Genomic DNA, 26,836 nt, shown 5'->3' on the forward strand with positions numbered 1-26,836 from the left:
GCTCTGATTTGGATGGAGCAGGTGAACAGACAGCACTTTAATAATGAGAAGCCGGGAATTTCTAAGCACATCGACTGACTGTCTTCTCCTGGCTTCCTGCCTCCCTTGACTCCTGGCCCTTTTCTAGCTGAAAGAATATTCTATCCACACCCTGAATTCTCTTAAGTACTTTTACTCCAGCACAGGGATACCTGGAGGAGTCTATTCTCATTTTAGTGTTAAAAACTTTCAGGTGCTCTCTACATGCGCTGCTGCTGGGTATAGAATTAGTTTCCCTAAGTGGACTGTAGGGTTTCATTAAAAATATATTGTTTACAAATAAACCACGACACATGTTCCAGACCTGACTTAGAAACAGCTACATCCATACAGTGAAACATTCATGGTGATCTAAGGACCTTTACAAGGTGATAACACATTGTGTCTTTGTGTAGGAATATTTTCGTAACAATTTTTTTTACCGCCTACATATTTTTAGAAAGAGAATTTAGACACGGAGAAGTTTATTTGGTGTCATGTTTATAAAATATTTTTCTATTTATGTAGCAGTTGTTAGATGGGAACTGATTTTTTCTTTTCTTTGATAGAATCAAACGCAGAGGTAAAGCTGGCTTTTCTCATTTTGTTCATCACATTTTAGAATATTTGAATTCTTTATGATGCATTAGGCAAAATGACTTAGGACTATTTCTTGATATTAATTTCAACTAAATACAGCCAACCTCTATCCCAAAGCATTTGTGATGCGATTACCTGTATCCATATGCCTAAAATTATGCCTGTTTATACAGATAGGTTTCTATTTTGCGCTCATAGAAAATTCTGTAATTTTGAATTAGATGCTTGTCCACTTAGTTCCTCTCTATTTCCTGTTGTCTATTTCTTCTTATAGCCGCTCTCTAGGCCAGTAATCAGAGTAGTAGAATTAACCAACCTGCCAACGGACTTCCCTGGTGGCTCAGACAGTAAAACATCTGTCTACAATGTGAGAGACCCGGGTTCAATCCCTAAGTTGGGAAGATCTCCTGGAGAAGGAAATGGCAACCCACTCCAGTATTCTTGCCTGGAAAATCCCATGGATGGAGGAACCTGGTGACAGTCCATGGGGTCGCAAAGAGTTGGACACGACTGAGCGGCTTCACTTTCACTTTCTTTCAGTAGAATTGAAGTCCGTCTGTTTCTCTGCCAGCATTTAAGTGAGACGTGTAGTAAGGGTTACTGGAAGCTGCATCTCTCAGTCACATTCTCAGCATCTGTCCTCTGCTTCCTCTCTTCTCTTTCTGATGCTCCAGCCTTTCAACCACTTTTCATGTCCTGCCGACAATATTCTTCCCCACCCCCCGGCCCACATTGACCACTGGTCTTCTCTACACTGTTTGCGACCTTATTTCTTTCTTATTCCTCCAGCTGATGGCCGTCCTGAGAGTCACCTTTTTGGAGCAGTGGGGAGCTCTGATAGGGTAGTTTTTTTCATTCTTTCACCAGAGTTATCCCCATAGCCTTTGGTCTCCTGCCCTCATCTTCTTCTTAAACTTTATCCTTCTCTTTCTATACACAGGGCCATCCTTTTCGCCCCTGTTTCTTTCTCTCCTATCTCTCCCTCTCTGGCCTCCATGACTCCTCTCTCACTTCCAAGGAGACCTACACACTGAGAGCTGGGAACACCAAGAAATATAAGATGCTGTTGTGGGTGGAATTGTCCCCCATCCCATCCCTGTGCTGAAGTCTTAACCCCCAGGACCTCCGCATTCAAGGGAATCAGGTTCACATGAGGTCACTGGGGTGGCCTGACCCTGTCTGACTGTGTCACATATTATTGGCTACTCCAGCCTGGCTAGGATTCAGAGAGGGGCTGCAGGGGGCCATGCAGACTGGAGGTGTGGCGGATTAGAGTCACCACAAGCATTTTCCAGGTCCTGTTACTGGTTGAGTTCCATATTCTTCGTGGTTAGTGAAGTGAAGCTAAGTGAGATCGTTGTCAGGAACTTGAATTAGGAACCCGCACAGCAAAATTGGATTTTATTTGTGAGAACACTGGACCAAAGGAGTGTCATATTTAATAACTAGCTTCCCTTCACTAGAGCCATATGTCACAGTCTGGGGCTCCCTTGGACAGCTCATCTGGAGCCAAAGCTGGCAAGTAACAGAGATTAGAGACACCTTTCTGGCCAGTTTGATAGTTACAAGGTGACTGGAGGAAGAAAGGGCATGTTTTGCAAAGCTGAGAAGCCTTTCTTTGATGAATGAGACTGTTAGCATGATCGTCCTGCCTCCTTATGGGAGGTGCCTGGGTGTTCTCGGGTTCTATGACCCATGAGTTGTATTGGGGAAGCATTCAATGAAATTCTTTTCTAAGCCAAAGTAACTAAAATATAAGTCAAGGTGAAAAATGCTAATTCTGCTTCTGTGAAGTATCTTTCAATCCCAGTTAAAAGGACTGATTCTGCCAAGCGAGGAACCTTGTTTGAGTAATCCTTGCAGGAGACACCGACATCAGTAGGGATGGGAAGCTGGATGTTTGGCTGCAGGCAGAAGCCAGGGGTCGTCTGAACTCCCAGCACTTGCCATCTTCCCCGGGGAGGCCCCTAGCTCTTCATCCTCTGGTTGGGCACCGCTGTGTCCACAGACTCGCAGACGACTCTGCCTAAATCGCACCATTTCCCTGTGATATTAGTTTTCGTTTTTTTTTTTTTTTTCACGTGAGCAGATTTTTCCTGCCATATGCTCACTTAATTCTAATTGTGGTACATGAACATCTTGTGCAGTAAGTGGCCGTGTCCCTCGAGGCTCCGAGAAGCGGAGCGCTGTGTGACCCAAGACACCCTGTCAATGTGAGACTCTCGTTGGGCAGATCCCGATAATGTGGATCTCCCATCCCCAGTAAACAGAGTGCAGAATTTTCTTATTCTCTTAGTAGGAAGGACATGTTGTTTGATTGCTCCCAAGTTGCTTAAACATTTGTTAGGGAAAAAAGATCTCTATCTACTGTATTTTTGGGAGCAGGTTTCCTGAGTCCTGGGCCCCAAAGTTTGAACCTGGTGAGTGAAGGCTGAAAGAAGGAGTGTTTATTTTCAATTTCCCATAACCAGCAGTAGAAGTTTCTCGGGTCCAGCAAACAAGACATAGACAGTCCTGGAGAAGACTCTAGAGAGTCCTTTGGACTGCAAAATCAAACCAGTCAATCCTAAAGGAAATCAACCCTGAATATTTGTTGGAAGGATAGATGCTGAAGCTGAAGCTCGAATACTTTGGCCACCTGATGCGAAGAGTTGACTCACTGGAAAAGATCCTGATGCTGGGAAAGAGTGAAGGCAAAAGGAGAAGGGGCAGCAGAAGATGAGATGGTTAGACAGCATCACTGACTCAATGGGCATGAATCTGAACAAGCTCTGAGAACTAGTGGAGGACAGGGAAGCCTGGTGTGCTGCAGCCCATGGGGTTGCAAAGAGTCAGACAGAGCTTAGAGACTGAACCACAAAAATAAACAATAAACAATAAGACGATCTTCACCAGTAGATCTTCTTGGGAATGCCCAAGGCCGGCCATCTTCCAAAAGTGCACCTTCTCAGTGGAAAGCTTGGCTTCTGTCTGCTCAATGTCACTTTACCTGGCATTGCAGGTAAAGGAAGGGGAAGGAGAGAGCCAGGCAATAACATCCTTTCCTTGAGATGCTGAACTCTCTTCTAAACTGAGCAGAGCAATGATTTCTGTACAAACTGTAGCATCTCTTCCTGTGAAACTGATGAATGCCTCCTTGTTTCTGGTTTGACCAATGGTCAATTAACCTTCTCCTCTCCAGGAGTGTCCCCTTTCCTCTCAGTGCCCATCTTTTTAAGACTGAATCCTACTCATTTCTAAAAAATTCCCCCGTATAGATTTGCATCAACCTCCACTGGCTGTGTGTGTATGTGCGTGTGTCCCACCAGCACGTGGCAGATTTTAATGTCGTAGATTTTAATGGTCTCCCTTTCTATATGCACTTTAATGCCTTTGTAGATCTCAATCAGTTCACTTCTCAGTTTCAATATTTCCAAACTTCACATTTCTCTCTTCAATCCTGTCTTCATCTCTGCCACCTTCATCCTATTGGTCCTTCAGCTCCCATTTCCATTAATGATGATGTTTTGTGGGACACAAGTCAACCCAGACAGTCCATTCTCTGGCCCTTAAAAATGAATATCCTTTTCACATGCAAAATACACTTCTACCCATTCTATTGGCCCAAACAGTCAAATATCCCTGAAGTGTGAAGTGTTAGGTGCTTAGTTGTGTCTGATTCTTTGTGACCACATGAACTGTAGTTAACCAGGCTCCTGTGTCCATGGAATTCTCCAGGCCAGAATACTGGAATGAGTTGCCATTCCCTTCTCCAGGGGATCTTCCCGACCCAGGGATGGAACCCTGGTCTCCTGCATTGCAGGTAGACTCTTTACCGTCTGAGCCACCAGGGAAGCCAAGCTAAGCACAATGGGGCCCTGAAGGGGAGACTCTATCTGGGAGACAGGCTTTTTCAGATGGCTGTGCAGTACACAGAATGCTCTTGTGCCATGAATTTATTTGATCCTTACAACTGCAGCAGACAAACCAAACCTGACACAGATGGAGCAGACATTAAAAAAAAAAAAAATCCATTTCTTAATGTGGAAACAAGGCCCAGGGGCTTCAGTAGGAGGTTGAAGGTCACATGGCTGCTGGGGGAGGGAGGGGGGCCAGGTTGAGGCCTTTTCAGGCATTCTGTAACGTTCATTGGTCTGCATCCTGTCTGTAGGAATTGATTTATTCTTCAGAATCAGCATGGTTTTTTCAGGTCAGCTATGTAATATGCATGCGGTGGGGCAGAACAGGTGAAATTAAGTCACTGAAAAGGCTGAAACCAGCCTGCAGACCACCACCAGTCTGGGTTCTTGAAACGGGGGGATCTTCTCTAGCATTAAGCTGGTTGGAATTTGACTTCAGGCTTCCACTGTGTTGAACCAAACAGCTAGGAAAGCCCACAGCAATGCATATGGACGTGGACGAGTTTTCTCTTCCTGCCCGGGAGCGCCTGGGGTGCCATTTCCGTTCTATTTTGCACCTCACTTTGTCACTCTGTTCACATCACAGCCTGGCTGGGACCACCTCTAACTCTTTGTGCAAGGCAGCTGCGGTTTCCTTGGCCTTTGTCCGATGACCTGTAGATAACACACAGTCTGTAACTGTTCCAACGATGCTTTTCCTAACTATCACCTCCATGTTCGTTTCCACTGTTACAGGCTTTGCCTCAGCAGGTAAGTAAGATACAAGGGGACTTGGGGTTCGGTAAGACTGAGTAAGTGGTCAGTGCAAACAGCATGAGATGCGATAGCTCTGGAGGCAGCTCTCCTTTCTCTGTAGCCAGGACACTCTTCTGGCTTCACCGCGTATAAGTCACTTAAAAATCTTTTATTTTCCCTCTTGTTTCCTGTCTCTCTCCCTCCTGAAATTCATTTTGTAGATCAATACTATGTTTTCGGGGTCAAATAACTGATACAAACTCCTCTTCTCATTTAGAGGACATTTACAGAAAAGAAAATCATTTCTCTGATGAAGATGAGACTTGAAAGTTTTTGCCAGGGTGCCAGCTGTAGGATTGTCGCTATTAGGGAGTGTCCACTGTAAATCATGCAAGTGTAACACTTAGAACTCATTAAAGTCACACTTTACTATGCAAAGCAATTTTTGGCTGTTGCAAATGTGCCTTATTTGTTTTGTATCACCATGTGTTCTGTGTCGTTGGGTGGAGTTTATAAGTCTTATCAGACCCATGACACACTGAACCCTGTGTGTGTGAACACTTGAGAAACTCATGCTGTAAGTATAATGACCTTCATTTCATGCTTGTCAGCAGAAAAACAAGGGATCGTCAGCAGAAATTTGGAAGAAGTGAAGTTGCTCAGTCGTGTCCGACTCTTTACGACCTCATTGACTGTAGCCTACCAAGCTCCTCCGTCCATGGAATTTTCCAGGCATGTGTACTGGAGTGGGTGGCCATTTCCTTCGCCAGGGGATCTTCCTAACCCAGGGATCGAACCCAGGTCTCCCGCATTGCAGCCAGACACTTTACTGTCTGAGCCACCAGGGAAGCCAATTTGGAAATTTGGACAAGAGGTTAAAAGAGACACATCAAGTCTCCATCTCTATTTTTTCCTGTCTCAACATTTTATCCTGCTGCCGCCTCCTATCCAGCCACGTGCCTCAGTTTCTTCATCTGTATCTGCATCGTGTGACTGTTGAAAGGGTAAGTGAAAGCACGCAGTGTTTGAAAGAATGCCTGGCACGCAGTAAGCACACACAACAGCGTGTGCTATTACCGTCATTATTACTAATATCGTTCCATCAGCGGCTCAGACTCAGGTGGGGTTCTGCTTCTCCAAGGTGATGCTGGGCAGAAAGGTATTTCTTTTGATCACGCTGGTCCTTCCCTGAGTGGGCTGGAGAAACATCAGTGATGAGGGTTATAAATGTAATTGGCCACCAGCTCCAGCAGTGCAGGCACAGGGCGCCCGCCTCATGCGAGTTGCACATGCATGTCTGTGTTATATATTTGTATTGCATTTATAATTTACAATAAGAGGTTTAAGTGAAGAACCGGGATTGAAATCACCAAAAGAAAAAACACTGGGCCTTCCCTAGGTCCTGTCTACCTCAGAAAAGGAGGCCGCAGAGCTAGGGAGTGTATATGACTGACTGTGGGTTCATCTACAAATCGGACATTCAAGCTTCTCGGAGTCTGCAGGCCATAAAAACTGCTTCAAGCAAAGCCCACTCCGAGATGTCAGGATAATCTGAATCAGATGCTTTCCAGCCATGTATAGGCAGATGGGGCCCTGACAGAAATTGTACCTATCTTGATCATTTTATGAAAATCCTCCCAAATTTTACAAGAACTTCTTATGTCAATCTCATCAATACATACACTGTCAGCTCAGTGATCACAGCGATGTATTCTGACAGTAGTATGTGTCACCTGCTCCTTGACCTCGGTTTACTTGACGTAACTGATGATGTGGGATCCTGTTCTTCCTGCTCCTTCCTGTAAGTTTCCCCAAACTCCACAGTTTCTCCGAGTAACAGCCACTTCATACAGAGAAGGGAGGGTCTTGGTCTCGGCCACCATCACATGCCCATGACCTGTCTTCCAAATATAGGATTGCATTACATTCATCAAAAAATATTTGCATATCCCTCAGCCCGAGGCCCTTGGGAAGACTAAGTATACAGGATTTATAATGAGACTTGCTTATGGTTGCAGTAAAGATGAGAATTACCATAAAATCTGAAGCCAAACCTCAGTTCTCTGAGAGTGTGCAGCCGCCTCTCCCAAACCACACTTTTACCGAAGCTGTTAACCAGTCCGTCTATGGACACGTGTTAGTTTCATCTGTGGTTAAGATGATGCGGCTAGCCTTTCTTGTGCAAGTAGGACCTGCAGGGAGGAAACAACACATGTTACATGTTCCCATCTTCTAAGAGAGTGCTAGAAGTTGGGGTCAGATACCTTCACGCGCCCCACCAATGCCATCCACCACCCTCATCCACAGGCTCAATTATCATCCTCCCCAGACTGTATGAGAAGAGGGCTAAGAAGCCAGGGATCAAACGTGTGGATGTATGTGGGAAAACAATGCAAACTGGGAAAAGAAGCTGAAGAGCCAGTGCCTGGGCTGGTGCTGCCAGCATCACTCAGCAGATGCTGAGGAATCCGGGGGAGGGGGTGGTGGAAGTGGAGGTAGGCGGCAGGCTTAGGTAATACACAGACTGGAAAGTCCTTCTGTATATTCCAGCTCCTAAATACAAGACAAGCACCTGAAATGAAAAGCACCATAGAACTTGTATTTACTTGAGGGTTTGCACGGCCCTTTCAAAGACATCATACAGGTCCTGAAGAGCCTAAGACACAAAGCCCTGAAAAGATCATTCTTGGGCAGTGCTCTGTCAGATGGAGACCTTCCAGAATAAAGTTGACTGTAAATGAATCTCTGCTTCCATTCTGATTCTGTAGATACACTTTGATTTCACAGCCATTGATCAATAATTCACTTGCTCATGACTGCTGATGACATGATTTAATATGTCCAGCTAAATTATGTTACCATAGGAATGCTCATGCATACCACAGGAAAAAATTACCATTACCACAGTGCCAGCCCCGGATCGAAGCAAGGAGGCATACATGCCTAGATGCGCAGTTTGGAATAAAAAAGGGCCTGTGATCAAATCAACAGATGACCTAAAGCAGACAGAGCTCCATGAGCCTGGGACTGAACACCTTCTGTTGATCTCACCCTGAGTCTGGAGTGCCAAGCTTTGGTCAGTATTTGTCAATACCCACCACCAAGGGCTCCCCAGGTGGCTCAGTGGTAAAGAATCCACTTGCCAATGCAGGGCACATGGGTTCAATTCCCTGGGTTGGGAAGATTCCTTGGAGGAGGAAATGGCAGCCCACTCCACAGTATTCTTGCCTAGAGAATTCCAGGGACAGAGGAGCCTGGTGGGCTCTAGTCCATGGGATCATAAAGTGTTGGACATGAAGGAGCAATTGAGTACATACCACCAAGATCAGAACCGGGGCGACCAAGGTGAAGCATATCCAGGGAAATTAACATTGCTTGAGAGTAAGCCTGGGGCTTTCCTGGTGGCTCAGAGGATAAAGCATCTGCCTGCAATGCAGGAGACCTGGGTTCGATCCCTGGGTTGGGAAGATCCCCTGGAGAAGGAAATGGCAACCCATTCCAGTATTCCTTCCTGGAGAATCCCATGGACAGAGGAGCCTGGCAGGCTACAGTCCATGGGGTCGCAAAGAGTCAGACACAACTGAGTGACTTCACTTTCTTTGAGAGTAAGCCTAGTCCTTGTTCAAACTTCTTAAACACGTTCATCATCTTTACTACTTGTGAGTCTCTGCCTGTTTCTCTGCAGTTCTCTCTTGGCCTCCCCTTGTTTCTCATGAGATGCTGGGTGAAATGGCAGAAATGGCCAGGTGTGTGTGTGAGGACACTGAGGTCGTGGGTGTGTCACTTGGAGAAAAAAAACACTACAAAGCTTGGTTTCTAACAAAAAAAAGAACAGCAAAAAAAATCCAGGGAATTTTTTTTTAGGAGTAGAGTTGCTTTACAATGTTGTGTTAGTTTCTATTGTACAGCAAAGTGAATCAGCCACACAGATACATATATCCCCTCCCTTTTTGGACTTTCTTCCCATTCAGTTTACCCTAGAGCATTAAGTAGAGTTCCCTGCGCTGTGCAGTATGTTCCCATCAGTTGTCTATTTTATGCATAAAATCAATAGTGTTCGGGCCTTCCCTGGTGGCTCAGCTGTTAAGAATCCACCTGCTAATGCAGGAGAAGCGGGTTTGATCCCTGGGTGGGGGGAGATCCCCTGGTGCGGGAAATGGCAACCCACTCCAGTATTCTTGCCTGGAGAACCCCATGGACAGAGGAGTGTGGCTAGCTATAGTCCATGATGTCCCAAAAGAATTAGACACGACTTAGCGACTAAACAACAAAAATCAATGGTGTATATGTGTCAATCCCAATCTTCCAATTCCTCCCATCCCAGCCCTTGCCTCCTTGGCATCCATTCATTTGTCTGTGTCTTTATTTCTGCTCTTCACGTAAGATCCTTTTTACCATTTTCTCTTAGATTCCACATATATGTGTCAATATACGGCATTTGTTTTTCCTCTTTCTGTACTTACTTTGCTGATCCAGGAGATTTCGTGTGAGAAGAGGTTAAACACTAAAAAGGGCCAGGTCCTGCCCCACCTTAGTTCTCACTGTGGTTCAGTTTTGGAGCCGTATCTGATGCCTATTTCTTCACGTTGGGGTCTCTTCTTTCCTTGTTCGCTGTCACTGTCTCTGAGGGTAACAGTGATCACAGTGTAAGATTGGGACCTAGGCACGTGGGACCTGGGAAATCAGACTGCCTTGTTTCAAACTGTATCTCTGCTGCTCACACAGGCTATGTGATCTTGGCAAGTTACTTGCCTCTCTGTGCTTCAGTTTTCAGGTCTTTTAAATGAAAGTGAAAGTCATTCAGTCATGTCTGACTCTTTGCGACCTGATGGACTATACAGTCCATGGAATTCTCCAGGCTAGAATACTGGAGTGGGTAGCCTTTCCCTTCTCCAGGGGATCTTCCTAACCCAGGAATCGAACCAGGGTCTCCCGCATAGCAGGTGGATTCTTTATCAACTGAGCTATCAGGGGAGCCAGACATATTAATACCTCTTCACCCCTATGGCTGTTGTGAAGATTAAATGAACTCCAATGCAATTGCATTATTAGTGCTGTGCTTGTTATAGACTTATGATACAATAATTTAACTGGAGACTAATTACTTTACAATATTGTGGTGGTTTTGCCATACATCGACATGAATCAGCCATGGGTATCCATGTGTCCCCATCCTGAACCCTCCTCCCACCTCCCTCCCCATTCCATCCCTCTGGGTTGTCCCAGTGCACCAGCTTTGGGCACCCTGTTTCATGCGTTGAACTTGGACTGGTCATCTATTTCACACATGGTAATATACATGTTTCCATGCTAGCTTCTCAAATCATCCCACCCTCGCCTTTTCCCAGAGTCTAAAAGTCTGTTCTTTACAACTGTGTCTCTTTTGCTGTCTTGCATATAGGGTCGTTGTTACCATCATTGTAAATTCCACATATATGCGTTAATATACTGTATTGGTGTTTTTCTTTCTGACTTATTTCCCTCTGTATAATAGGTTCCATTTTCATCCAATTCATATTCTTTCTTTGTTGTTGTTTAATTTTTTAATTGAAGGATAATTTACAGAATTTACAGATAATTTACAAAATACTTTACAGAATTTTGTGGTTTTCTGTCATACATCAACAAGAATCAGCCATAGGTACACCATGTCCCCTCCCTTCCAGGTCTCTTCCCTCCCATCTCCCTCCCTACCTCATCCTTCAGCCTGCTGTAGAGCCCCTGTTTGAGTTCCGGTTGCCATACAGCAAATTCCCATTGGCTATCTGTTATACACATGGTATTGTAAGTTTCTATGTTCCTCTCTCCATACATCTCCCCGTCTCCCTCCTCCCCTCCCACCTCCCCTCCCACCGTGTCCATAGGTCTGTTCCCTATGTCTGTTTCTCCACTGCTGCCCTGAAAATAAATTCATCGGTGCCATCTCTTCAGATTCCGTATATGTGTGTCGGTATATGGTACTTATTCTTTATTACTATTTTAAATTATTATTATTTTATTTGTTTGTTATTTATTATATTTATTATTTTTACTATTATTACAAGTGGTTTCCTAGTTGGTCAACTTACCTCCAATCTTTTTACCCCAAATACTGTTAACAGTGTCGCCAAAGTAAAATTCTGATCTCAAAAACCTCAGTGGCTTCCTGATTCCCATGAAATAAAGATCAGAATTTTTAGAATAACATATAAAGCATGCATAACTTATTTGTGTTTATCTCTACACATCTCTCTAGCCGTGTTAGCCTCTTCTTCCCAGTTTTTCAAAAGTCCTGCATTTGTAAACCCCATGGGCCCTCCCCTTCCTTCCACCATCCATCCACTCACCCACTCACCTACCCACCTGTCCGTCCACCCATCCAACCAGTACGTACTGAACACTTACTCTCTGCCAGATGCATTGAGGATACAAGGGTGAACAAGTAAAGAAAAAGACAAAACAATATTGGGGACAGCAGCGACTATTGTGAAGAAAGATAAGAGGCGCACGTGGGTGGAGGGGCTCCTTTATGTAGGACCCTCAGGAGGGGCCTGAGGCCCGGGGAGGCCGCTGTGCAAATACCTGGAATGAGAATGATCCGGACAGTTGTTGTGACAAACAACCCCCAAATCTCAGCCACTTAACACAAGCAGTGGATCTCTCTCTCTCTCATTTCACACCCACTGTGGGTGTGGGGGCCCTGCTCTGCAGGGACACATGGATGATGTCGCCCCACAGCCTCTGGGGGGCTCAGTGTTTTATGCATCGACTGTCAGATGAGAGCCGAGCCAGAGCAGGTAGGATGGTAGGGGGATGGGCTGGAGGGGGTCAACCTGCTGCTAGGAGCTAATTGTAGGGGCATGTCCAAATGCAAGCGCCCTGTGTGACTAGGGAGGTTAAGGACAGCCACGGAGACACACTCTGATCTCTGTCCCAGGCATGAAGGCTGGAAGGATGCAGAAGGCTTGAGGAATAGGAAGAAGACTCCAGCCTTGTCTGCTAGTTTAGTGGGGAGGTGGGGAGAAGGGTAAGGCCCCCAGGGCCGAGGTGGGTTGGAACAGTGCCTGCAGGCTTCTTTAAGGAACTTTTTGAATCTCCAATGGAAGCTTTTATAGAAAGTTTTTATGCTAGGGAGTGACTTGAGCAAATTTATGACCTAAAGAGACTTTGTTGATGCAGGAAATAATTGAGGGCATGTATTGGATTTCTATTGCTGTTATTACAAATTACCAATAAATTAGTAGCTTAAACCAGCACTTGTTCTGCTACAGTCTGGAGGTCAGATGCCCTGAATCAAAGTGTCAGCGCAGCTGTGTTCCTTTGGGAGGGGCTTCTGGGGAGAGACCCTTTCTCAGCAGTTCTAGCCTCAGAGGCTGCCTACATTCCTCATCTCAGGGCTCCTTCCTCCATCTTCAAGGTGCATCTCTCTAGTCTCCCACTCCATCATCACATCACTTTCCCTCCGCCTGTAATTCTATTGCCTTCTATTATATGAACTCTTGTGATTACAGTGGCTCACCCAGGTTATCCTGGGTAACCTTCCCATCCCAAATTCATCACTTTATTACAGCTGCCTTTTATCACATAAGGCACATACTCCCTGGTCTAAGGATTTGAATCTGGGGGGGGCGCCATTATTTAAACAACTGTAGAGTATAAGGATGGTAAAAACACAACCAGTAGAAAGATTAATGTTGTTCAGTCGCTAAGTCATATCTGACTCTTTGGGACCCCATGGGCCGAAGTGCGCCAAGCTCCCCTGTTCTTCACTGTCTCCCAGAGTTTGCTCAAACTTATGTCCATTGAGTCAGTGATACTATCTAACCATCTCATTCTTTGCTGCCTCCTTCTCCCTTTACCTTAAATCTTTCCCAGCAGCAGGGTCTTTTCCATCAGGTGGCCAGAGTATTGGAGCTTCAGCTTCAGGATCAGTCCTTCCAATGAACACTCAGGGTTGATTTCCTTTAGGATTGACTGGTTTAATCTCCTTGCAGTCCAAAGGACTCTCAAGATGTCTTGGTCCTAAACTAAGATTGTTGTGATGTGCTGCATAAATTTGAAGGCTGTTTATGAGGCAGGTTCTACAAGTGGTGACTGGTCCTGGGAGATAATGAATAAGGAACAAAAGAGAGATCCAGGTTTCTTGCTTGCATGTAATTGATAAAATAACGACCAGAATCATTCAAAGAGTCTATTCAGTAACCAGTGATGAGTAAAAATTCTAAAATTGTCTGTAATTTGTAAGGTTTATGACAAGGAAAGAACGCATAATTATAAACTGGTTATCGCTGGGTATTACACACTGATTTTGTCTGAATCATTAATTAGCAAATGAATCAACAGCTGCTGATGGCTCATAAACAAGCCATTCTAATTTATTTTTTAAAAAGCACTGTGTAGTAAGAAGGAAGACCTATAGAGGTGAAGGCTGAGAAACATGCCTTAGAATTAGTTTTATGTTTCAGGGCATAATTTTCAAAAGATATTGGTATGCCAAAACTCTCACTCAATAGGCTCAAGCAAAGGTCGAGCTACAGTAAGTTAAACACTTTAATTTAAAAATTGATGTGGAATAAACAGTTGCATAGATTCCAGATTCTCAGAGACGTTTGAGATTTTCATTGCTCCTCTGGGACTATGGGCCTTAGCTTCGACTTTCATTTTCTCCCCTTTTTCTTTCTCATTTCTGTCTGGTTATCTGTTGCTGCCTGGTGAGCCACCCCACCACACAGTGGTTAAGACTTTATCCATCTTTTTATTGTTTATGATCTTTTGGGTCACAATTTCAGGCTGATCACTCTCTGTTCCCTTTGTGTAGACTGGGATGGCTCAGTGGTGTTCACTGGTGGTGGTGGGGTGATCCAGTCTGGACCACTCCACATGGCTTCTCTCACATACTGGGGGCCTAGGTAGGGTGGGCTGCCCGGCTGGGCTCAGTGACCCTACTCACCATGTCCTCCACGTGGTCTGTCCAACAGAGCAGTTCAGCCTTGTTACATGGCTGCTCAATGCAAGAAGGGGCTGAGGCAGAAGCTTCCAGTTTTCTCCAAGGCTAGTCTTGAAACTGGTTGTCATGTTCAGCAAACAAAACAATAGGAATTTTGTAGGAACAATAATAACTATTAGTACGTGTGTGCTCAGTTGCTTCAGTCGTGTCTAATTCTTTGTGACCCCATAGACTATAGCCCACCAGACTCCTCTGCCCATGGGATTTCCCAGGTAAGAATACTAGAGTGGGTTGTCATGTCCTTCTCCAGGGAATCTTCTTGACCCAGGGATTGAACCTGCATCTCCTGCATTGGCAGGTAGGTGCTTTACCACTGACCCTCCTGGAAAACCCAAGCTATTAGTATAGGACGTCTCAAGTATTCCACAGGGCATACTCATCCAAAGAAAACTGTTATTTATCTGAAATTCAAGCTGAACTGGGGGTCCTGGATTTTTTTCTGACAACTTTGGCCTGGAGTCAATTTCACTGTCCCCTACTTGTTAAAGCAGGCACAGGCCACACCAGGCATGTGTCCTTCCTGTAACCACCTTCAACACCGCGGTCCTGGGCTTTGCTCCCGCTCTGGGTCCTAGGAACCATGCAATGCTCTCCACAGTTTTCCTTAATGGGTCAACATTTCCTTGGTGACATCAACAACCTTGGTCCAGGAGGCAACAGGTTACAGGGGGAAGGGTAGACCTGGGTGAGAATCCCATGCACCTGAGGTAACAGTCTTGATCTTTTTGAGCCTCGGTTTCCCTCATGGGTTACATGAAAGTCACTGTAATACCACAGGCGACAAGAGGTGAGGAGTGGGCACGAAGCAAAGCCCCAGAAGCAGAACGTGTTCTCCAATCACTAGGAGCTGCTCCTACTTGTATCATTGTTTTAGCAAACAGAAGATATGAAATGAGAAGATGGAAATTTAATGGATGAGACATTTGTGAGTTGGGCCACTGCTTGATGCCTGCCTTGGCTTTGCTCTTGATGTTTCACATTTCTGAAGTTTTATTCCTTTGACTGCAGAAAATGCCTCATCTTCCAGCAGATTAAATACAAATGTGAATGCTGATCTTACCACTTACGATTTGTGGCATGTCTTATTGAAAATAATACTGTAAATATTTTAATACTTTAAGATCAGGCTGGGAGAACATTTTCTTTAGCCCCACCCAAGCTTTTTTAATGTCTCCTAGTGCTACGGAGAAGGCAATGGCACCCCACTCCAGTACTCTTGCCTGGAAAATCCCATGGATGGAGGAGCCTGGTAGGCTGCAGTCCATGGGGTCGCTGGGAGTTGGACACGACCGAGCAGCTTCACTTTCACTTTTCACTTTCATGCATTGGAGAAGGAAATGGCAACCCACTCCAGTACTCTTGCCTGGAGAATCCCAGGGACCGGGGAGCCTGGTGGGCTGCCGTCTATGGGGTCGCACAGAGTCGGACACGACTGAAGTGACTTAGCAGCAGCCGTGCTACAAATAGTGAGAAGTTTATTTTTTCAAAGTTTTTTTTTTTTTTTGATGTGGGTCATTTTTAAAGTCTTTATTGAATTTGCTACAACATTGCTTCTGTTTTACATTTTGGGTTTTTTTGGCCGAGAGACATGTGGGATCTTAGTTCTCTGACCAGGGATTGAACGTGTGCTTCTTGTATCAGAAAGCACAGTCTTAACCACTGGACCACCAGGGAAGTCTCCAAATTTACCTTTTTAACATGTCAGGTGATTTTATCCTGCCCATCCCACTACTGTCTTCTAAGTGTAAAGAGTAGAGGCCACTTCTGTGCACAGAAGTCTGTTTCCAGCTTGGGTCACTGCAAGCTCACCGAGCACCCTGACTTGACTCTCTCCCTGCCGCCCCTGCTCCTGCTCTTACCAAGCTCAGCTCTTCGCATCCACGAGTGCAGACGTGGAGAGGACAGTCAGAGTTATCTGTAGTCTAGGCATGGACCAAATTAAGGATAGGCAAAATATTTGACAAAATGCATTTCAAAATATAAAAACGAATTTTAGGGTCTGTCACAGCCAATAAATTCACTTAGATGAAAGGCCCTGTGTGCAGTAAAATGTCACATTTAAGGAATTAAATGGATCTTGTCATTCGTAACAAGAATTAATAGAATTTTAAAATAGAGTGAGCTCAAATGAAGCTAGTGAGTCACTGTGGCCTTTCGTATTTGCGATATTCCTAAGATAATTATTAATTAACACACCAGGAATGATTTTAATGTAACATTATGGTACAGATTTCAACACTCAAATGGAAAAAGCTTATTTAGTTCTCTCATCCTTTCTTAAAATTAAAATGCTAATTAAAATCAAAGGTACTTTAAAAACAGTTTGCTTCCAAACAGATTTTTAATATATGTCAAGTCAAGTATGAGCCCAGAGCTATTTTCTTGGGGACAGAATCAGGAGTCTATTAAAAATGGAATTTCTGAATGGCATCCTAACAGAGTATCCTCCATCTCCAGGTAACCTGTGTAGCAATATCGCCATTTGTGGCAGAGTTTGACACCTGGTTGTGTATCTCTTTTCTTCCTCAATATCCTGTAATAAACTGCAATGAAAAAGAATTGAAAAAAGGATATAGATGTATACATATAAATATATGTATGACACAAATAACAAAATCACCCGAGCTAAGACAATATTGTAAATTATTAATAATTATGCTTGCTCCTTGGAAGAAAAGCTATGACAAACTTCACTTCAGTTCAGTTCAGTCTCTCAGTCGTGTCCGACTCTTTGTGACCCCATGAATTGCAGCATGCCAGGCCTCCCTGTCCATCACCAACTCCTGGAGTTTACCCAAAGTCATGTCCATCGAGTTGGTGATGCCATCCAGACATCTCATCCTCTGTCATCCCCTTCTCCTCCTGCCCCCAATCCCTCACAGCATCAGAGTCTTTTCCAATGAGTCAACTCTTTGCATGAGGTGGCCATGAGGTGGAGTTTCAGCTTTAGCATCAGTCATTCCAATGAACACCCAGGAGTGATCTCTTTTAGGATGGACTGGTTGGATCTCCTTGCAGTCCAAGGGACTCTGTCTTCTCCAACACCACAGTTCAAAAGCATTAATTCTTCGGTGCTTGGCTTTCTTCACAGTCCAACTCACATCCATGTAGACCACTGGAAAAACTATAGCCTTGACTAGACGGACCTTTGTTGGCAAAGTAATGTCTCTGCTTTTTAATATGCTGTCTAGGTTGGTCATAACTTTCCTTCCAAGGAGTAAGCGTCTTTTAACTTCATGGCTGTAATCACCATCTGCAGTGATTTTGGAGCCCCCCAAAATCAAGTCTGATACTGTTTCCACTGTTTCCCCATCTATTTCCCATGAAGTGATGCCATGATCTTAGTTTTCTGAATGTTGAGCTTTAAGCTAACTTTTTCACTCTCCTCTTTCACTTTCATCAAGAGGCTTTTTAGTTCCTCTTCACTTTCTGCCATAAAGGTGGTGTCATCTGCATATCTGAGGTTATTGATATTTCTCCCAGCAATCTTGATCCCAGCTTGTGCTTCTTCCAGCCCTTAGATAGAATATTAAAAAGCAGAGACATCACTTTGCCGACAATGATCTGTATAGTCAAAGCTATGGTTTTTCCAGTAGTCATGTACGGTTGTGACAATTGGACCATAAAAAAGGCTGAGCACCAAAGAACTGATGCTTTCGAATTTTGGTGCTGGAGAACACTCTGAACAGCAAGGAGATCAAACCAGTTAAGCCTAAAGGAAATCAACCCTGAATATTCATTGGAAGGACTGATGCTGAAGCTCTCATACTTTGGCCACCTGATGTGAAGAGCCGACTCATTGGAAAAGACCCTGATGCCGGGAAAGATTGAGGGCAGGAGGAGAAGGGGATGACAGAGGATGAGATGGTTGGATACCATCACCGACCAATGGACATGAGTTTGGGTAAACTCCAGAAGTTGGTGATGGTCAGGGAGGCCTGGTGTGATGCAGTCCATAGGGTTGCAAAGAGTTGGACACAACTTAGTGACTGAACAACAATAACAATATTTCAACTTTAAAAATCATAAGATAATTTAGTAATATAGAATATGAAACTGACATACAGAAAATATCAGCCATTTTATATAGACACATACACATGCACCCCTCAAGCAATATCCTATTAAAAGATAAAATGAAAAGGAAGACACCGTTACAGTAAATAGTTTCAATGCAAATGTGAAAAACTTTTATGATTAAAACTATAAAACATTCCTGAAAGAACAAATGTAGAATTAAAAGAGAGAAGTCAATATTCTTGGATAGGATGACCACACATCATAAAGAAGCCAAAGGCTTAGGTGACAGGTTGATGGTGAATGTCGTGATGGATGAAAGATCAATCTTACCCAGAGTGGGGTATGCTGACATTGTGTGGCACCATTTTGCTTAACATATCCCTATGATCTTCCACTGCCCCAAGTGTAAATTTCAATTTTCTTGCTATGACCTAGAAAGCCCTACACGATCTGCCTTCTACCTACATTTTTCTCCCCTTTTCATTTTTGTTGTTGTTGCACCCTTCTTTTTCTGAATGTGTCAAGCTTGTTCTTGACACCCGAAGGTTTTGTATCTGTAATTCCTTCTAGAATATCCTTCCCCTAAATCATTTCACAGCCAATTCCTTCTCATCTTTTTGGTTCTAACAGTCTCATCCCATATGATTCGAGTCCACACCATGACCTGTGTTATCCAGTTGGGGGCACTTACTAAAAAGCTCTACAATAACTGCATGTTTGTTTGCTTCTTTAGCATTTGTCTCTTTCAACTAGAACACAAGCTCCTTGAAAGTCAAGTCCTTTGCTGCCTTGTCCAAATCTGGATCCTCGGCATCTCTCCCAAAGATCAATCCACCTCTATGGACTGAAGGGAGACATCTGTGCCTTCCAAAAATGACAACAGGAAATGACGACCAGACAGCTGGCTAGGAAAATCACATTGGTTTTTAAAGAAGTGCCCTTGTTTCATTGTGAGGCCTTGAAGAAGTTCAGATAAAAGTGTGTGGGCAGGAAGTGGGAAACATATGTATTAATATGCTCGGCTAATCTCTGAATCAAAGAGAAAGAAAAAAGAACGATGACAGATGACATTGAAATAAAAAGGCTGATAGCAGCGAGGGGCCTGAGTAACAGTGTTAAGAGATGGAGGCTGTTGGGTGTTTTTTGATGTTTTTTGAAAAATTTTTTTTATCTGAGTCTCTCTTTTTTTTTAAAGGCTTGTGTTCCCCGCCCCACCCCACCCCACCTTTCTAGGGAAAGCATTCACAAAATGCTTATCAAATGCTTATTTGGGAGTCTCAATTTCCTCTTCCTTCCTATTCTTCTTGGTTAGTGTTGCTTCACATTCATCCACAATTGTGAATTACTTATATCCACAATTGTGGCTTACTTACATAATGACAAGAATGTGCTTTTTTGTCCTACCTCCTCTCTCTTCTCTGGTGTCAGAGTCGCTCTAGCCTCCTCCATAGCCTCTGCTCCATCTCCCTTTCTGACCTGGCAGCATCTGGTACCCAAGGATTCATCTGACAGTGTGTGGATCTGGCCATTCTGTGGAAACTTACTGTTGTCCTAGAGGGACGTTCTTCAGGAAAACTTGCATTTTAGAAGTTTTGATGGGATGATCAGTCCCCAACCCCTTCATATTTTAGGATTGTGTGAGGGCCTTTTTGTGTTCTCTTTCTAAATGACTCTCCCTCACCTGCTGTGAAGCCATACATTTGTTCTAATTTATCAGGAAGGTCTGAACCAGCCAGCTTCAGCTGTGGTCATCACCATGTTAAAAATGGGCCTGACATATTGAAAAGTTCATTATATGGCCTCTGATAATAGTAAGCACAAATAAAACAGCTAAAGGAAAAAGAAAGCTGCTCATAGAACTTCATATCTTCTCATTGGTCTACAAGATTAAGAGTGATAATGCTCAGTTTCCTTTAGTATGGGCTCTAATGTAATTTGGAAAAGATAAATTTAAATCAAAGACAATCTACATATCTATGTGCTTGTGTATCATATATGTGATACATGTTCTAAGTAGGCAATTTGACACACATGTGTAGACTGTCTCCAAGCACCAAGACACGTGGAGGATTTGGCAATGACTGGACTTTGGCCCCCAGAGAAGGTCCCCTCTGATCAAGAACACACTTTTGTCAGGAATTAAATCTACTACTTCATTACGTTTCTGAAGTTTGCAATATGCAGCTTCTGATTTTATAACCCTGAGCAAGAACGTTGGGTCCACACTTGACAAAAATTTTGTGAAAAGAAAAAAAAATCGCTGAAATAATAGGTGAAGGTAGAATGTTGTCTCTGAGAAGTCAGGGCGGAGGGCCACCAGCCCATCAAGGAGCCTGGAAAAAGGAATGGGGGAATTTCAGGAAATGAACATGACACATGCAAAACAGCCTGGCTCTTTCAGTGAGAGGGTTCTGTGATAACCTGGAGGGGTGGGAATGGGCGGGATGTGAGAAGGAGATTCAAAAGGGAGGGGACACATGTACACCCACAGTTCATTCCTGTTGATGTATGAAAGAAATCAAACCAGTATTGTAAAGCAATCATAAATCAATTAAAAATAAACAAATTAAAAAAAAATCAACTGCATTTTGGAGACAGAGCAACCTATCCGGGAGTTTGAGTGAGTTGCTGCAGACAGTAGTCTGTCTGTTAGGAGAGGGATGGCTAATCTTACTGCTTTACTTTGCAGGTTGGTATTCCGCTCACAAAGCAGGCTGACGGCCCTTCTGTCTTTCTCACCAGCGGGCATGGCAGTTAAGGTGGCGACTGAGTGACACCGTGAGAGTAACTGCTGTTTCTGCTTTTCTACTCGTGGGGCTCTTTCACGGGTTAGCAGAGCCTTGAACAGCACGCCCGTGGGTGTGCAGCCCTGCGACGCTGACCACTGACCACACTTCCAAAGATAACCATCTCCAACCCCCCTCCGCCTGGAACGAAAAGCGTGAGTTCTGAACACATTTGGGTTCTGCGGTCTTCCCTGGGTAAACTGCTTTTCTTCAGTCTGCGCCTTTTTGAAACAAAGTCTTCGCGGGTTGGGCCTGCAAAATAATTGCCCAGCCTAGACAGATCTGTGCTCTTTTTATAAACCACTTAGGGTTGGAGAGGCCATACCGGCTGTCGGAAAACTTCTCTTTTTACCCTGGGCTTGTTTTCTAACCTCTTTCATCCTCATGTTGAATGCATGACCCAGTTTTCTTTCTTTTAAATTGGTAGCAAAGGGGAATAGGAACAAAGGGCATTTTCAATCATTTTATGAGGAAATTCAAGACTGATTGAAACTTCCTGTTGGTTTAGCCCATGGGAAATTTCATCTTCTGTTGGTTTACCCTGGATTTTCCAAATAACTTCCAGGGCTTGTAATATTTGCTTCCTTATTCAATAAGTGACATCACCTCACCCAAAATAGTTGTGTGAAAGGACTGCGCGCCAGAACAGATATGTTCTTGGAACCAGTTTTTACCTTCCCTTATTACAGTATCCTTTCCCAGGGAGAATTCTTATCTGATAAAAGTATCATTTATTATAGTATTTTATACACCCCTTCCCACTCTCAATAATAAAACTAATTTGCACGAAGAGTTTGCACATATGTCTTTGAAACTTGGAGTTTCCTTTTACTTTGAAACCGGCATCAAAAATATAACAAATCTTATGATGCCTCCTCCATGCCAGCCTTGCTTAAGCACTTTACTGATACTAATTCATTCACTCCTGGTTGAAACCCTGTCAAGCAGAGTTTATTCTCCCCATTTTACAGCAAGAAAAGTGAGGCATGAAGGGTTAAACGACTTCCACAGGTCACACAGCTGGTACAGTGGTGGAGCAAGATTTCATTCCTCTGTCTACACCCCCAAGCCCACGAGCATACCTGTAAAGTTCTTTGAAGGATCAACCTGTGGCTCATGTACCATCCACTGGGTCACTGAACACCTAGCATCTTGTGGATCACCTAGAGGATGTTGAACCACCTAGAGGATCATGGATCTCTTAGTGGATCAGGATTCACCTCGTGGATCACAGAGCATCTGTGGAGCATCTCATAGACAGGATCTGAAGGCAGAGGGATGCTGGGAGGCTGAGGGATGCTGGGTACTGGAGGGATGCTGGGAGCTGACAGCACACAGGCCAGAGGAGTTATTTTCAAGATCCTTTTGCCTCCCACGTGCTGGGCGCATCCCCTCCTCACGGATGAGACTAAAACTGCTGGAATGATGAAGGTTCTGGAATTGGCTGAAGGCAAGAAGAGGAAAGGTCCACAGGGAAAGAAGGCTGGGCCTGAGTCTCCCCCTTCCCTGCATGGTGTCCTCTGGACAGAGAGCACACAGGCTCTGCTGATCACCGACTCTGGAGGAACTCCAGCCCGGGGAGCTGAGCCAGAACCCCAGGTGCCTGAGCTGGCTGCTGGGGACCCGCCCTAACCACCAGGAGAGGCTTAGGTTTAGGGGCTGGAGGTGGGATTTTCCCTTTCCTTTCTCACATCCCCTGGTGGTGGTGGTTTAGTTGCTAAGTCATGTCCGACTCTTTTCGACACCATGGACTGTAGCCCGCCAGGCTCCTCTGTCCATGGGATTCTCCAGGCAAGAATGCTGGAGTGGGTTGCTATGCCCCCCTCCAGGGTATCTTCCCAAGCCAGGGATCAGACTGGTGTCTTCTGCCTGTCTTCAGACAGGCGGATTCTTTACCACTGAGCCACCTGGGAGTCACCTTACATCCCCTTAATAGTACAATAAAGAGCGCTGCTGATGGGATCATGTGATATTTTTATTCTGTAAAACATTGTGTATTTAAAGGTCACCATGGATGTCTTCTGGAGAAGGCAATGGCAACCGACTCCAGTACTCAGATCAAGAACATCTATGCAGACAGAAGGACTTCGCAGAGAAGGCAGTCCAGCCATGCAGGTGCCCCCACCGCCTGTCTGCTGGCCAAGAGCCCCAGCTGTTGCTGGCACCATACGATAACTGTGTTGTCACAACCAAGCCAGCTTTGCCTTGTTACCTAGTGTGAGGCCCGTTCTTGCTCCCTGTTTATTTCAGTGCATCGCACTCACTGGTTTGGGTCAGGGACCTGTGGTCAGGTGCCGAATGGCAACGCCTGTCCACTCTGTATCCCGATGCTGGGGTGCTATAACAAGGTGCCATCACCCTGTCCTGGGCGCTGAATACCTGTGTTATGTGCCTTACCTAATTATTCCCTTTAATCCTCACAACAACCCTCAGAGGAATACAGAACGATCCTTGTTTTTACACATGAGGAAAGCGAGGTCAGAGAGGTTAAGCCACTGAGATAAGGTCACACAGCTCGCATTTAGTTAAGTGGCAGCGTGAGGATCCACATAAACCCACACCTGGCGATGGCACAGGGCACCGTCTGGGTCTTCCCGTGCGTGCTCCCAGGGCCGCCGCGTGTGGTGGGAGGCCAGAGCCAGGGCCAGCACCCTTTGGAGCTGGTGCAGCCAAGTGAGAGCAGGAAACTCTCAAAGGGCTTTTCAGGACTGACCTCGAGCTGGAATGTGGGTGCAAGTTCATGTATCCGAATGGCAGCTCCTGGGTTTTTTAAAGATTATTTTATTCATTTTTTGGCTGTGCTGGGTCTTCCTTACTGCAGGGGCTTTTTCTTTAGCTGTGAGGAGTGGGCCTTCTCTCTAGTTGTGATGCTCAGGCTTCTCTTGTTGCAGGGCCTAGGCTCTGGAGCACGAGGGCTTCCATGGTTGTGGTGCCTGGGCTTAGCTATCCCACAGCATGTGAGATCTTCCGGGATCAAGGATCAAACCTGTCTCTCCTGCTTTGGCAGGCAGATTCTTTAACACGGAGCCAGCAGGGAAGCCCAGCTCTTGGGTTTCCTCATCATTCTACATCTGCGTCCTTGGCTGCCGGTGTAGGTTGAGCAGGGTGGCCAGTAAGTTACCCCAGGCCTGTAGCAGGTGCTCAGGAAATACCTCTTCCACATGGAAGTTAATGAAGGGGGAGGCTGGTGCTGCCTTCTCTCTGAGGCTCAGGGAAAGCCTGGGGTGGTGTGGAGGTGGCTGGAAGGGGCCCCCGGAAGGGAGGGCAGCCCAGGAGATGCCACCTCCGACCACTGAGCACACTGGGACTTTCCTCACTCCTCCACCTCTGTGCCCTGTGTTCAGTCCAGGCATCTATTTTCAGAAAAAGGAGCCCTAGAGATGATGGAGAGGGAAGGCAGAGAGAGAGTTGGAAATGGGGAAGTGGGGATGCGTTCAGTCCCCATGGGTCCATCCCTAAAAGAGAAGACGGGTGAGGGGCTGTCCGCCTTCAACAAAAGGTGCTTCATTCCCCAGGTGTTGGAGAGGTGGCCCATCACAGTAGCTTTTAGCCTGTTTTTGCTGCTGATGAGAGCTGTGGCGGCTCTGTTTCCAGGCGAAGAGTAAACACACACGATTTCAGAAGCCCCGTGGACCCGTGGATGCATCTGGCTCTAGAAACTTTGCATTAAAGAGAAGAAACCGGGGCTTCACCAGGGCCCGGGGAAATGGACAACAGCAACATATTCAAGACTGCCAGGGTCTCATCTTTTAAAAATTTGTATCATTTCATGGAATTATAGTCTTCCACATAAAAAAATGATCACGAAGGTGCCAGGACCTTCTACCAACTCTTTTGATCCCTTTGACTAAACTAAAGTTCGCTTGGAAAACAATTCTGCACCCCTGAACCATGAAACCTCTGCAAGATCTCCCGAAGGTCTCTTTGGTGGGAGGAGGTAACCAAGCTGGGGAGGGTGGGGTGGGGCACATCCCTTCACTCTCGTCCTTTGTAGGGTCACGGAAGAGTGTCAGATCTTTGAATTCCTCCAGGTTCTTTAGGCCCAGGTGCCCGGGCCCCTGCTGAAAGATATTGGAATGCCATGGTTCTTCTCTGGCTGCTTCTCAGAGATGTTTAAACCCACTGTCTAGATTCTTCTCAGCCATGTTAAGGGCTGGGACTCAGAGACGCTGACCCACCCGAGCCTCAGAGCCAGGCCAGAGCTTGGGCGTGGGACTTCCCAGAGCTCCTCAAGAAGCCGTGTCCATTCTTGATTGTAGCCTTTCAGCGACAATCTGCAATCTCACAACAGAGGTTTGGACACGGTTTTGGTCCAGGAGCTGGCCTGTGGGTGGATCAGGAGCTGCTGGGGTAGGAGACCTGGGGAGTTTGCAGGGCTGTGACCCTTACAGGGGAAGTTGCTTGGGTGCAGCTGTTCCCTATGTCTGCCTCCTCGCTCTGTGGTCAGCTGTGACCCTGAGGTCAGGCCAGCACTCCCCCGCCCAACCCCCCAGCCAGCGGGCAGGGCGGTGAGAAGAGCCAGGCTGTGTTAACACACACCTGTGTTTTCCTCCAGCTGTTGGCTTCACAACAGGGCTGCTGTTAGAGATTGCGAAACGTTTCACACCACTCACCCACCACCCTGTCCCCACTCCACCGTAACATGTTGTTGACACTCCCCAGCGGGGTTGAGCCACTTTCTTTTATTTATTTTTATTTAAAAAGGGACACGAGGATCCTTTGTGTCTGGGGCCGAGCCAGGCTGGCCCAGTGTTGAGTGCAGAAATATTCCACCTTCCTTCGGAGCCCAGAATTATTTTTGTTTTCTTCCATACACAACCTAGGCTAAGCAAGGAAATCAGTGGATTTTCGAAACCCAAACTCCTTTCCTGTTTATCAGTGCATGAAAAAAATTCCGCTGTTGTCCATCATGGTGCTCATTTCTCCCTGTGGGTGGTGGTGGATTCGTTTTCTCTTTCCTCTGCTGTGTGCTCTTAATATTGTACCAAAGGAAGTAGCTGTCCTGTCTTCAAGCCAAGATGAGCAAAGAGATGTCTGCAACAATAGAATGAATACTAGGGTCCCTCTGGGAACTCAGCCTTCCTGAAGGGTATTCTTTCCATCAGAAAAGCGAGGTAAGTGCTTTAGGATAGATGTGCAGTGGAGGAAGACGAAGTGCCCTGGCTCTTGGAGGGCTTCCTTGATGGCTCAGTGGGTAAAGACCTCGCCTGCAGTGCAGGAGACATGGGAGACACGGGTTGGGTCCCTGGGTCATGAAGATCCCCTGGAGAAGGAAATGGCAATCCACTCCAGTACTCTTGCCTTGGAAATCCCAAGGACAGAGGAGCCTGGTGGGCTACGGTCCATAGAGTCACAAAGAATTGGGCACAACTGACCACATGGCATGAGCTCTTGGAGAAGTTGGAACCTACAGACCTTAACATTTGCAAGTGCTCAGGGCAAGAGGTGGACATGACTTAGCGGCAGAACAACAACAGGGCAAGCAGGAGGACTCATGCATGAAAGATCTGCATATTTAATGCTGCTTTGAGCCTATAAATTGTTGAGTGAAGCAGTTTCTCCCCTCCTGGCATTGAGGACCAGCTTCAAGTTTGGAATTCGGAGTCCACGAGGCTCAGAGCCAGGTTCCTGGCAGCCAAGGGAGAGCGGCCCTGCTGTCTCTGCCGCCCCGACGGCCCCCTCTACGTGCCCTTCCCCTTGCACCTCCCTGGACCTCACTCGGTCCCCCAGGGGCTCCCGCGAGCGTGGACGCCCCAGCCCCTGCCTCCCAGCTCCTCTGTCCCCACCGGCAG

Source organism: Bos indicus x Bos taurus, chromosome 11 (genome assembly GCF_003369695.1).
Source record: "Bos indicus x Bos taurus breed Angus x Brahman F1 hybrid chromosome 11, Bos_hybrid_MaternalHap_v2.0, whole genome shotgun sequence".
NCBI lineage: Eukaryota > Metazoa > Chordata > Mammalia > Artiodactyla > Bovidae > Bos > Bos indicus x Bos taurus.